The sequence below is a fragment of the Theropithecus gelada genome, chromosome 9 (genome assembly GCF_003255815.1).
Source record: "Theropithecus gelada isolate Dixy chromosome 9, Tgel_1.0, whole genome shotgun sequence".
Lineage (NCBI taxonomy): Eukaryota > Metazoa > Chordata > Mammalia > Primates > Cercopithecidae > Theropithecus > Theropithecus gelada.
In genome coordinates this window covers 56,021,095-56,035,059 of record NC_037677.1, presented here as the reverse complement: position 1 = coordinate 56,035,059, position 13,965 = coordinate 56,021,095, and positions in this window count along the sequence as shown.

Sequence of the window (13,965 nt, the reverse complement as noted above, 5' to 3'; positions counted from 1 at the left end):
TCTCAGCACTTTGGGAGGCCAAGGCGGGCGGATCACGAGGTCAGGAGATTGAGACCATCCTGGCTAACACGGTGAAACCCCATCTCTACTAAAAAAAAAAAACAAAAAAAATTAGCCGGGCGTGGTGGTGGGTGCCTGTAGTCCCAGCTGCTGGGGAGTCTGAGGCAGGAGAATGGCATGAATCCAGGAGGCGGAGCTTGCAGTGAGCGGAGATCATCACGCCACTGCACTCCAGCCTGGGCAACAGAGCGAGACTCTGTCTCAAAAAAAAAAAAAAGAAGAGCTAATGATGTAGCATGTCATATGCTCAGCTTAGTGCCTTCTACGTAGCAACACCAGCATGTGGTGGCCACTGATAGCTCTATTTATGGACAGGAAGATGCTTTGTACCCTGTTAAGTAGTTCATAAACTTGGTGGTCAGCATCTTTTGGACAGCCCAGCATCTATATCCCTCTTACTCCACTGTGTGAAGGCCTCCCCTTGCTTCTTGTTCCCCAGGACAGGAATAATAGATATTCACTTTCCCCGTTCCCTCTCTGGTGGCCAGTGTGGCTCACTGGATGCTCCTGCTAAGGAAAACGGGAGAATGTTCTTTGGGCAGTGGGGGCAGAGGCAGCACTGGGTCCCTTGGCATGGAACCCAGTGTTCTAACCAGACCAAGGCTTGGGTGGGATCCAGCTGGACTCTGCTGCCAGTAACCCTTGGTTTTTGTTCATTTTCTCATCCTGGGTTTCCAGCCTTCACGAAGATTCTGTGAGCTGCCTGATATGTTTCCAAAAACATGACAAAACAAAGCTTTTCCACTTCATTAACCAGATTTGGTTTCTATTTCTTGTTACCAGGAACTCTGATTAATACACTTTGTGCCAAAAACAATGCAAGTCATTAAAAACAGGGCAATGAGGTCTGACACACCTGTGGGACTGAGAACGCCAAGTGAACACACTTGTTCTCCTGGTTGCTCTCTTAGCCTTAAAGACAGGCAACTCATGAAAAAAGAAAAATAGCCAACAAAATTTGAAACCTCAGATGTAAACAAAGAAGTAAAAATTAAAATAGATAGGGCCAGACACAGTGGCTCAAGTCTGTAATCCCAGCACTTTGGGAGGTTGAGGTGGGTAGATTACTTGAGCCCAAGAATTCAACACCAGCCTGGGCAACATGGCAAAACCCGCCTCTGCTAAAAATTCGAAAATTAGCCAGGCATGGTGGCACGTGCCTGTAGTACCAGCTACTCGGGAGGCTGAAGTGGGAGGATGGCTTGAGCCCCAGAGGTGGAGGATGGCAGTGAGTTGAGATTGCATCACTGCACTTCAGCCTGGGTGACAGAGCAAGGCCCTCTCTCAAAGTAAATTAATAAATAAAGAAAATAAAATAGGGCCGGGCGCGGTGGCTCACGCCTGTAATCCCTGCACTTTGGGAGGCCGAGGCGGGCGGATCACGAGGTCAGGAGATCGAGACCATCCTGGCTAACACGGTGAAACCCCGTCTCTACTAAAACACAAAAAATTAGCCGGGCGCGGTGGCGGGCGCCTGTAGTCCCAGCTACTTGGGAGGCTGAGGCAGGAGAATGGCGCGGACCCGGGAGGCGGAGCTTGCAGTGAGCCGAGATCGCGCCACTGCACTCCAGCCTGGGCGACAGAGTGAAGACTCTGCCTCAAAAAAAAAAAAAAAAAAAAAAAAAAAAAAGAAAAAGAAAATAAAATAGATAACATTTTCTCTTGTCAAATCGATAAATGCCCATACATAGATATATATGCGTGCATATAACGAAGTGCTAATAGCTGGTGTTGGCAAGGGAGCAAGTGTCCCACAAGGCGACAGTGAGAGTGTACAGCCTGGGCCAGTCCCAAGGAAGTCTAGCGGAGTGATGGAAACTTACTAATTGAGAGACACTTTAAAGATGGCTTACTGTTGTCTGAGCCGTTTTTCTTTTTTGGAGATGGAGTCTCTCTATGTTGCCCAGGCTGGCTTGCAGTGGCACAATCTCAACTGACTGCAACCTCTGCCTCCTGGGTTCAACTGATTTTCCTGCCTCAGGCTCCGGAGTAGCTGGGATTACATGCACCCGCCACCACACCTGCTAATTTTTGTATTTTTAGTAGAGACAGGGTTTCACCATGTTGGCCAGGCTGGTCTTGAACTCCTGACCTCAAGTGATCCACCAGCCTCAGCCTCCCAGCCTCCCGGATTACAGGAGTGAGCCACCGTGCTCAGTCTCTGAGCCGTTTTTCTGTAGGACAAGAGCAGGGACAGTAATTATTCCCATATGGGTGGTTTTTCTGGGACGTATGACTTGGCTGTGCCTTTACAAAAAAGCGTGGTAAAATATATGTAAAATAAAATGTACTATCTTCACTGTTTTTAAGTGTATATTTCAGTGAAATTAAGTACATTCACATTGTTATACAACCAATCTCCAGAACTGTTTTCATCTTACGAAACTGAAACTGTGCACCTTTAAACACTAACTCCCCTTTTCCCCCACCTGCTACCCACGGCAACCACCATTCTATTTTGTTTTTACAAATACGACTGCCCTAGGTATGTCATATAAGTGGAATCACACAATAGGTGTCCTTTTGTGATTGGCTTATTTCACTTAGCATAATGTCTTCAAGGTCCATCCATGATGTAGCATGTGTCAGAATTTCCTTCCTTTTCAGGGCTGAATCATATTCCACTATATGTATAGGCTACATTTCGTTTCAGTGGACACTTGCACTGCTTCTGCTTTTTGGCTATTGTGAACAATGTGGCTATGGACATGGATGTACAACTATCTATTCATTTGTAGCCTGGGTACCAGCTCGGGTCACCTTCTTTTGAGACTTCAATAAAATTGACTTGAAATATACATACAGCCGCCCACTACCCCAAAGAAAAGAGAATGGAAGCCTTCCTAGAAGTTGTTGCAGTATCTCAAGGTGCTCCCTGCTCCCCATGGAGACCCTGATAACACCATTTCTGGAGTGCCAAGTGCTGCACCAGGACTCTACTGCTTTTGTCCTGACAGCAGCCTCACAAGGTGGGCAAGGCCACTGCTGACCCATTGGGCCTCTTTACAAATGAGGAAAAGACGCCTGTTCTCCCTGGGAAAACTCCAGCTTGGAGACCAGAGCAGGGAGCACACTGGAGGCTCCACTCAGCTCCTTGGCATGGCTCCCTTGCACAAGGTACAGCCTACACTATTATACATGACAGCTGTGAGGCATGGCTGGCAACCTAGGCTTACTGGTGAGAAAAGCGAAGCACAGAGGTGAGGAGTTTGCATTTTTTTTTTTTTTTTTGAGACAGGGTCTTCTTGCCTGTTGCTCAGGCTGGAGTACGGTGGCACCATCATGAATTGCTGCAGCCTCAGCCTCCCAGACTCAAGACATCCTCCCACCTCAGCCTTCTAAGTAGCTGGGACCATAGGCACACACCACCACATCCTGTTAATTTTTTTCTTTTTTTTGAGGCAGAGTCTCACTCTGTTGTTCAGGCTGGAGTGCAGTGGTATGATCTTGGCTCACTGCAGCTTCTGTTTCCCAGGTTCAAGCAATTCTCCTGCCTCAGCCTCCTGAGTGGCTGGGATTACAGGCACGTGCCACCACGCCCAGCTAATTTTTTTGTATTTTTAGTAGAGACAGGGTTTCACCATATTGGCCAGGCTGGTCTTGAACTCCTGACCTCAAATGATCCATCTGCCTCAGCCTTCCAAAGTGCTGGGATTACAGGTGTGAGCCATCACACCTGGTCTCACACCCTGTTAATTTTTTAAAAAATTTTTTTGTAGAGATGAGGTCTTCTTGGGTTGCCCAGGCTGGTCTCAAACTCCTAGGCTCAAGTTATCCTCCCACCTGGGCCTGCCAAACTGCCAGGATTACAGGCATGAGCTGCTGCTCTAGGCCTAGAGTTTGCAAGTTTGATGCCCAGGGAGCATGAAGCCAGCTTTCAAAAGTAGATCTTATTTATATTCACATGTGGTGAGGCCAAGAGTTCAGGATCTGATTGCTATTGAAAGAATAGTTGTTACTCACAGTTCCCAAGCAGGGAGGGCAGGCCATATCAGGCAGGTCCAGGAGCAGAGGCCCCAAGGTGGTCAGAAGGCAGAGTCAGGGAGGGGGAAATGTAGGCAGGAGCATTCGCTGTGTTTCTGAGGGAAGGAACGGTCGAGGCAGAGTAGGAGGCAGGCCTAGAATTGGCTACTGTGAATAATTTCAGCGGGCTTGTCAGTGGGGTGTAGGGGCTGGGGAATAGTGGCCTGGAGTGTGAGAACCCTGGAAGGGCCCTGTAAAGGGAATAGTTGGGAAATGGACTCTGGATTGGTTGGTTTGTATACAAAAGGCACGTTCACAAGTGAGTCCCTTACCATCTCTAACCATGGGAGGGGCAGTTTCTCCAGGGTCAGCAAAACCCCAAGATGTCAAATCATCAGAATAAAGACATGCTTAATACAAAGACAAAGCCCAGGTTCTGAATCCCTTTGCCATCATTTTTTAACCCGTTCTCTGTCAGTGGCTTTCAAACCTTTGCTTTTCTTTTCCTCTGGCAGGGCAACCCTTTCCCTAAGTTAAATCTTAAGGCAGCCCCGTCTGTTAAAAGAACTCTGCTCTGGCAGAGGGGAGTCATGGGAGGGCCCCTACCACCTGGCACCTGTTCATTTTTAATTTTTTTTTTTTTGAGAGACAGGGTCTCACTCTGTTGCCCAGGCTAAAGTGCAGTGGTGTGATCGTGGCTCTCTGCAGCCTTGAACTCCTGGGCTCGAACAATGCTCCCGCCCCAGCCTCTCGAGTAGCTGGGATTACATGTGCACACCACCATGCCTGACTACCCGTTCATTTTATTTTATTTATTTATTTTATTTTATTTTATTTTATTTTTATTTTTTGAGGTGGAGTCTTGCTCTGTAACCCAGGCTGGAGTGCAGTGGTGCGATCTCAGCTCACTGCAACCTCTGCCTCCCGGGTTCAAGTGATTCTCCTGCCTCAGCCTCTCGAGTAGCTCTGACTAGAGGTGTGCGCCACCACACCTGGCTAATTTTTGTGTATTTTTAGTAGAGACGCAGTTTCAACCATATTGGCTAGACTGATCTTGAGCTCCTGGCCCATGATCTGCCTGCCTCAGCTTCCCAAAGTGTTGGGATTACAGGTGTGAGCCACACTACGCCCAGCCCTTGTTCATTTTAGAATCAGTCTTCAAGGCTGCCCCATGGAGAGTCTTCTGGTCCTCCTTAACAAGAGCAGAAAAGTAAAAGGATAGGCAGGGGCAGGGCACTTGGGGTGGCCACTCAGTGGTTATGTGACCTTGGGTCAGTGCCGTCCCTCTCTCCTTTTTAAACATCTTTATTGAGACATAATTCACATAGTATACAATTCACCCATTTAAATTGTACAATTCACTGGCTTTTAGTATATTTGCATAATTGTATCCCTATCACCACAGTCAATTTAGAACATTTTAATCACCCTAAAAAGAAACTCCTTAGCTCAGGGGTCCCCAACCCCTGGGCCACAGACTGGTAAGAGTAATGGTCCACAGCCCAGCCTGTTAGGAACCTGCCGCACAGCAGAAGGTGAGCAGTGGGCAAGCAAGTGAAGCTTCATCTGTGTTTACAGCCACTCCCCATTGCTCACATTACCACCTGAGCTCCCTTCTGTCAGGTCAGCAGCGGCATTCAAGTCTCACAGAAGCGTGAATCCTATTGTGAACTGCACATGTGAGGGATCTAGGTTGTGCCCCTTATGAAAATCTAATGCCTGATGGTCTGAGGTGAAGCTGAGGTGGTGATGCTTGCCCTGGGGAGTGGCTGCAAATACAGATGAATGTTAGCAGAGAGGTTTGCCTGCACAGAGACCATCATAAATCAATTGCTTGCAGACTCATATCAAAACCCCATCAGTGAGTGGCAAGGGAAAATTAAGCTGCATCTAGTGGCAGGCTTTATGGTGGCAAGTGAGTCGATATACTTCAGTTGTACAGCTGCCTTGAACGTATGTTTGAGACAACTTCAGGTCTCTGTATGTTCTGATTAAAGTCAAGGCAGAATGTCCTGAGATTGCCAGAAAAGCAATGAAAAGCCTGCTTCTGTTTCCAACATCCTATCCTTGTGAAGCAGGGTTTTCCGCAGTGAACCAAAACGAGATTATGGAGTAGACTGGGCATAAGCAACACACTTAGGGTATCCCTGTTTCCCAAACCCCCTAGATGGGACCGTCTAGTTGCAGGAAAACAAGCTCAGGGCTCCCACTGATTCTACATTATGGTGAGTTGTATAATTATTTCATTAAATATTACAATGTAATAATAATAGAAATAAACTGCACAATAAAATGTTATGCACTTGAATCATCCCGAAACTATCTCCCACCCTCCAGCAGTCTGTGGAAAAACTGTCTTCCATGAAACCAGTCCCTGGTGCCAAAAAGGTTGGAGACCACTGCCTTAGCTGTTCTCTCACCCCCATTTCTCCTCTCCCCCAACCCTAGGCAACCAATAATCTACTCTCTGTTGCTTTCGATTTTCCTATTCTGGACATTCCATATAAATGGAATCATTTACTATGTGATCCTGTGTGGTCTTCTGTGACTGGCTTCTTTCACATAGCATGTTTTCAGGGTTCACCCATGTTGTAGTGTGTATCAGAACTTCATTCCTTTCTATGATTGAATAATATTTCATTGTATGGACATATCACATTTTGTTTATCCATTCATCAGTTGATAGACTTTTGGGGAGATTCTGCTTTTGGGTACCATGGATAATGCTGCTCTGGACATTTCATGCCAGTTTTCATGTGGAGGTGTATTTTCATTTGTCTTGGGTGTCTACTACCCAAGAGAGGAATGGCCGGGTCATGTGATGTCCATATGTTTAATTTTTTGAGGAACTGCCAAACTGTGCCTCAAAGTGGCTGCCCCATTTGACATTCCCACCAGCAGCGTAGGAGGGTTCTGATTTCTCCACATCCTTGCAAATACTTGTAATTGTTCATATGTTTTATTCCAGCCATCCCAGTGGCCGTGAGGAGGTGTCTCATTGTGTGTGGGTGGTTTTTTTTTTTTTTTTTTGGTTGTTGTTGAGACGGAGTTTCACTCTTGTCACCCAGGATGGAGTGCAATGATGCAATCTCGACTCACTGCAACCTCCGCTTCCTGGGTTCAAGTGATTCTCCCGGTTCAGCCTCCTGAATAGCTGGGATTACAGGCATCCACCATCACACCCAGCTAACTTCTATATTTTTAGTAGAGACAGGGTTTCTCCATGTTGGCCAGGCTGGTCTTGAACTCCTGATGTCAGGTGATACACCCGTGTCAGCATCCCAAACTGCTGGGGTTACAGGCGTGCCACCAAGACCGGCCTTTTTTTTTTTTTTTTTCCTGAGACAGGGTCTCCCTCTGTCACACAATCTGGTCTCAAACTCCTGGGTTTAAGTGATCTGCCCACTTCAGCCTCCTGAAGTGCTGGAATTATAGGTGTGAGAGCCACTGCACCCAGCTGTGTTTTTTTTGTTTTGTTTTGTTTTTTGAGATAAAGTCTCACTTTGTCACCCAGGCTGATGTACAGTGATGCAATCTCAGCTCACTGCAACCTCTGTCTCCTGGGCTCAAGCAAGCATGTCTGGCTAATTTTTGTATTTTTAGTAGAGACAGGGTTTCATCATGTTGGCCGGGTTGATCTCGAACTCCTGACCTCAACTGATCCACCCGCTTCAGCCTCCCGAAGTGCTGGGATTACAGGTGTGAGTCACCGCTCCTGGCATCAGCCATGTGTTTTTCAAAAACTTTTTTTTTTTTTTTTTTCTATTCCGTTTTTTGAGACTGGCTCTCTGTTGCCCAGGCTGGAGTGCAGTGGCACAATCTTAGCTCACTGTAACCTCAAACTCCTGGGCTCAAGTGATCCTCCTGCCTCAGCCTCCCAAAGTGCTGGGATAACAGGCAGGAGCCACCTCGCCTGGCTCCACTGCAGTTTTGATGCACACTTTCCTGGTGGCTCACCTTCCCTGCTTCTCTTACACTCTCTGCAAAGGGAGAATCCAGAGGTTTCTCAAGGTCCCTGAGGGTTGTTGTTATGCCCCTTTCCTCCCTGTCACCACACTCCCTACTCCCCACCCCCCACCCACAGCTGTGATTCTCCATGGTGCTGAGGGGAACTCTTCGTGAACTTAGGATGTCAAGCTAGAGAGTCCTTCGTCTTCATCCAGTCCTGACTGCTAAACTATCTGACAGGTAAGGAAACTGAGGCCCAGAGGGATGCGGGTTACCTAAAGGTGCCTGACATGTTAGTGGCAGAGCTGGGTTGAGATCAGAGAATCCAGGCTTGCATAGGGGACAAGGAGCCCTGGATTTGATTCTCGACTGTCGTCATGACTGTGCCCGGCCTCCCTCCCTCCCTGCCCTCCCTGTCTTCCCGCCCTCCCTCTCTTCCCTTTCTTGCCTTTCCTCCCTTTCTTCTTTCGAGACAGGCTCACACTCTGTCGCCCAGGCTGAAGTGCAGTGTTGAGATTATGGTTCACTGCAGCCTTGACCTCCTGGGCTCAAGCAATCTTCCCAGCTCAGCTTCCTGAGTAGCCGGGATTATAGGTGTGCACCACCTCCAGATAATTTTAAAATATTTTTGTAGAGACAGGATCTCACTCTATTGCTCAGGCTCATCTTGAACTCTTGGGTTCAAGTGATCCTTCCACCTTGGCCTTCCAAAGTGCTGGGATTACAGGCATGAGCCGCCACTCCTGGCCTTGTGGGCCACTTTCTGAACCTTTCTGAACGGCAGTTTCCTCATCCATATAATGGAGATGATACCTACCCTATGGGGTTGTTTTGAGCATATAAAATATTTAACATAGTAAATAACTTACTTAATTTTGGAATAATTACTATTTACATGCCTATGATAACAGAAAGTCAAATAGTACAAAGGAGTATAAAGTGAAAAAGAAACCTCCTTCCTCCAACCCCGTCCTGGGGGCCACCATTACCACCAGATTCTGTCTTTTCTGTCAGATCTCTTCTATGGACATAATGGAAGTTATTTATCACAAGGGACCCTAGAGTTGGAGATCATTAACTTGCCTGCTTTTCTAGGCTGGTCTTTCCCACTTTGCTCCTTCAACCCCCCTTCTTGTGGCAGCACACAAACCGTGGGGCTCCCTTATTTGTCCAGCTCCCCCTTCCCAAGCCCCCTCCACCTGGTAATGATTTCCTAGAGCGTCTCCCAGGGGTCTCCATGGGGACGTTTCCTGCTCCAATCTCCATGGCAACTCTTCAGGTTGTCATGGTGACACTTAAGCGATTATTCGGAGACCCTTAAATAAATCACCCGTGGTGGTATATGCTAGAAGCATTTGGCTCTGGCTCTTGTGTTTGGGGCCAGGGTTGGGGCCAGGCCTGAAGGCAGAAAATGTGGGGAGGCGGGAGATGGTGGTCAGAGCCTGATGCCCTTGGTCTGGCCCTGTGAGGGGCCCTCTTTGGGCAAAATTGGAATTGAGCCGTTTGTGAAGTGGTGAGAGGACAAGAGGCAGTTACGCTTGTGCAGTCCTTAAATAGGGAGACCCTGCAGCCAGGAGGACATCTTAACCCTGATCAGGATGGGGGCAACTTGGAGCTATGCAGTAACCAAGCAGGGATTCCACTCCAGGCCTGCTGGGCTCCAAGGCCCTCACTCCTCCTTGACGTCAAATTCTAAAAGTCAATTTAAGATGGAATCCACTCCTTCATATATTCATTTGACTGATGTGTTTAAAGTGGCTACTACGTGCCAGGCACTGTGTGCTAAGCACTGGGGATACAGCAGTGAATTAAAAAACAAAACCCCTGTCCTCATGGAGCTTACATTTGACCAGGGAAAGGCAGACAATTAGCAAAACAAAACATTCATGGCTGGGCGCAGTGGCTCATGCCTGTAATTCTAGCACTTTGGGATGCCAAGGCGGGTGGATCACCTGAGGTCAGGAGTTCGAGACCAGCCTGGCCAACATGGTGAAACCCTATTTCTACTAAAAATACAAAAATTAGCCGGGCATGGTCGTGCATGCCTGTAATCTCAGCTACTTGGGAGGCTGAGGCAGGAGAATCATTTGAATCCAGGAGGCAGAGGTTGCAGTGAGCTGAGATCATGCCATTGCACTCCAGCCTGGGCAACAAGAGCAAAACTGTCCCCCCTCTCCCCACCCCCCCAAGAAAGAAAAAAAAACCCATCCAGGTTAGAGAGTAGTTTCAGTGTTAGGGAAGGGGCCTAGAGAACATCAGGGTAAGCTGTGGCGCACACTGACACCAGGGCCGGGGGCGGTCCCAGGCACCCTCTCAGGGCTCAGCTTCAGGTCTCAGGACAATTCCTGAAAGGCAAGAGGGTGAGGTATGGAAGGAGCTAGCCAAGACTTGAGACTCCATCAGCAGTGACCAGCTCCCTCTGCATGTTCTGCCTAACCGATGTACAAAGCTTTCTGGCTTCTAGATGCCTCACGGATGCTTGGAAGCAGACATGCATGGCTGAGAGTTTAATCTCCATTATACAGACTGGGAAACAGACACAGAAGGGAGGCAGCCTGCCGCAGGCAATGCTACTAATGGCAGGCAGAAAGGTGGCTAGAACTGGAGTCATGGCTATCCCAGTCCAGGTCCATTTGTGCCAGACCAGTGGATTTATCACGAGGTCTGAAAATTCATACTCCCCTGAGTGCTGTCTTACTGAATAAGTAGCTTATCTTGTACATGAGGAAGATCAAGTTGTCTATGGGGAGAGATTGTGATTTACCTGAAACACCAGCGTTAGGTGATTTTACCATGCTCCCTGACTCGGAGCTTTACTGCAGGCCACTCGGGTCAGGCCCGCTCCTCGGTGGTGGAACAGACTGCAAGGTGCAAGAACATGCTTCTTCTAGCCTCTGACTTCCCCAGCACACTGGCACTCCTCCAGCAAATGAAATTTGGAAGCACAGGCCTACTTAAGGCCTGGGCAACCCAAAAAGCTTCTTGAGAAGATGATGAGACTCGGGTCTGTCTACACTGGGCTCTCTTCACCATTTTTCCCTTCCTTTTTTTCCCCTGAGACAGGGTCTTGCTCTGTCGCTCAGGCTGGAGTGCAGTGGCGCGGTTTTGGCTCACTGCAGCCTCTGCCTCCTGGGTTCAAGCGATTCTCATGCCTCCTGAGTAGCTGGGACTACAGGCACACGCCACCATGCCTGGCTAATTTTTGTATCTTTAGTAGAGATGGAGTTTCACCATGTTGGCCAGGCTGATCTCGAACTCCAGACCTCAAGTGATCCACCCGCCTTGGCTTCCCAAAGTGCTGGGATGCTGGGATTACAGGTGTGAGCCACTGCACTTGGCCTTTTCTTTTTTAAAAAAATTAGATCTGTATTTTTAGGACGAGTTCATTTGGCTGGTGAGTTGTTCCATACTCCTTGGCAGATTCCAACTTCCATGACTACTATCCTGCTTCTCTTTTCTGAGTGTGGACTATCCACCTTCATATAGGTCTCAGGTTTGGGGCCAGGCTAGCAGGCAACAGAAAATCATTTCTGGTTAATGTAAGCCCTAGGAAGCATTTACCGGAAAGTTCTTGGAGAGTGAGCAGGGGAGCTGAATGGCCAACCCTTGGGCTATGTGGCTACTGAGCATGTGAAACTTGCTATGTGCTAAGCGCAAAATAGACACTGGATTTGGAAAACTTAGTATGAAAATAAGAGTGTAAAATATCTCAGTCATTTTTATATTGATTACACATTGAAATGACATTTTGGGCATGTTGGGTTAAATAAAATGTATTGTTAAAATTAATTTCTCGTTTCTTCTCCCTAGGCTCAGGTGATCCTCCCACCTCAGCCTCCCAAGTAGCTGGGATTACAAGTGCGTGCCACCATGCCTGGATAATGTTTTGTATTCTTTGTAGAGACAGGGCTTTTACATGTTGCTCAGGATGGTCTCAAATGCCTGGATTCAAGTAGTACTCCTGCCTCACCCTCCCAAAGTGCTGGGATTACAGATGTGAGCTACCATGCCTGGCCAATACTAGATTTAAAATTACATATGGGCCGGGAATGGTGGCTCACACCTGTAATCCCGGCACTTTGGGAGGCTGAGGGGGGTGGATTACGTGAGGTCAGGAGTTCAAGACCAGCCTAGCCAATATGGTGAAACCCTATCTCCACTAAAAATACAAAAAAATTAGCTGGGTGTAGTGGCGTGTGCCTGTACTGCCAGCTACTCGGGAGGCTGAGACAGGAAAATTGCTTGAACCCAGGAGGTAGAGGTTGCAGTGAGCTGAGATTGTGCCACTGTACTCCAGCATGGGCAACAGAGCAAGACTCCATCTCAAAAAAAAAACAAAAAACAAATTACATATGACTTACATAATTATTGTCATCTATATTACTATATACTACAGTACTGCTGGACAGTGCTGTGACTAGATTAATTCCACAAGGAAAAGAGCCATGGCAATACTGTTTATCACTCTAAACCCAGGACCTGGTATTGGGGCCAGGATATAGTAGGGGGTCAAAAAAGTGTTATTTGTTGAATGAATGTTTGACAGTCACATTTTCCATCAGCCCTGAAACATTTTAAACAGCCTGTGAAGGGAATGTGATCTAATTTAAATGTCAGTTTATACATTACAAAAAACAAAAAACAAAAAAAACCCCACCACCATAACTCAAGCATGAAATTTGCAAGAAGGGGAAACTAAAAGGGAGAACGAAGGGATCAGGGTCTCAGTCCCTTTTTTCTGAGGGATTAGGGGGATATTCTGACCTTTGTCAAGCCAAAAAAGGAAAAAAGAAAGGTCCTGCCCATCAGAAGCAGAGACAGGATCATTCTCCACTTCCTGTGGCCCTCCCCCTCTTTCTTTGCTAACACAGGGATCTATTTTTAGCTAGGCACATGGCCACCCAGAGTCCAAACATTTTCCAGCCTCTCTGGAGCTGGGTTTGGCTATGTAAGTTCTGGCTCATGGGATGTAAACAGAAGTGTCAAGTAACTTTTGGGAACTTTCCTTAAAGGGAAGTGCTATGTCTCTTTCCCCTTCTCCTGGCTGGAATGCCTGGAACCTCAGCAGCCACATTGAACCATGAGGAATGGTGGAGGGGTGGTGTAGTGGAAGGCTGGGAGGGGCCTGGGTCCCTCCCCGACAACTTGGTGAACTGTTCTATCAGCCTTGGAATGCCTACTGTGGACTTTTTATGTCAGAAAAGAAAATCCTATGTATTTAAGGCTTGTTGACTTGCATTTTTTGGTCACCTTGTCCTAACTGGTGACTAGTGCCTACCAGCTTTACGTTGCTATCACTGGAAGGGACCACTCAACTACCTTCAGAACACTCAAGTACTTTCCGGGACAGGGTTTGCTCCAAGGTGACTGGATTTCTTTACCATCAGCTGTTGATTTATTTTTTTGAGACAGGGTCTCACTCTGTTGCCCAGGCTGGAATGCAGTGGTGTGATCTTGATTCACTGCAGCCTCCACCTCCTGGGCTCAATTGATCCTCCCACGTCAGCCTCCTGAGTAGCTGGGACCACAGATGTGTGCCATGACGCCCAGCTAATTTTTTTTATTTTTTGTAGAGATGGGGTTTTGCCATGTTGCCCAGGTATTGATTTAAAAAAAAAAAATTGGCAAGACCTTCAGAAGGCACAAAATTAGAAAGGTACAACAGAACAGAGTGAAGCCTGGGCAACATGGTGAAATCCCATCACTACAAAAAAAAAAAAAAGAAAGAAAGAAAAATTAGCTGGGCAATGTGCCTGTAGTCCTACCTGCTCTGGAGGCTGAGGTGGGAAGGACTGCTTGAGCCTGGGAGGTGAAGAGGTCGCAGTGACCCGAGGTCATCATGCCACTCTACTCCAGCCTGGGCAACAGAGAATGAACCTGTCTGGAAAAACAAACAAACGACAAAACAAAACAAAACAAACAAACAAACAAAAACTAGAGTCACTTCCTACCTCTGTCCTTGTCACCCAGTTGCTGTTCCATTCTTCTTCTTCT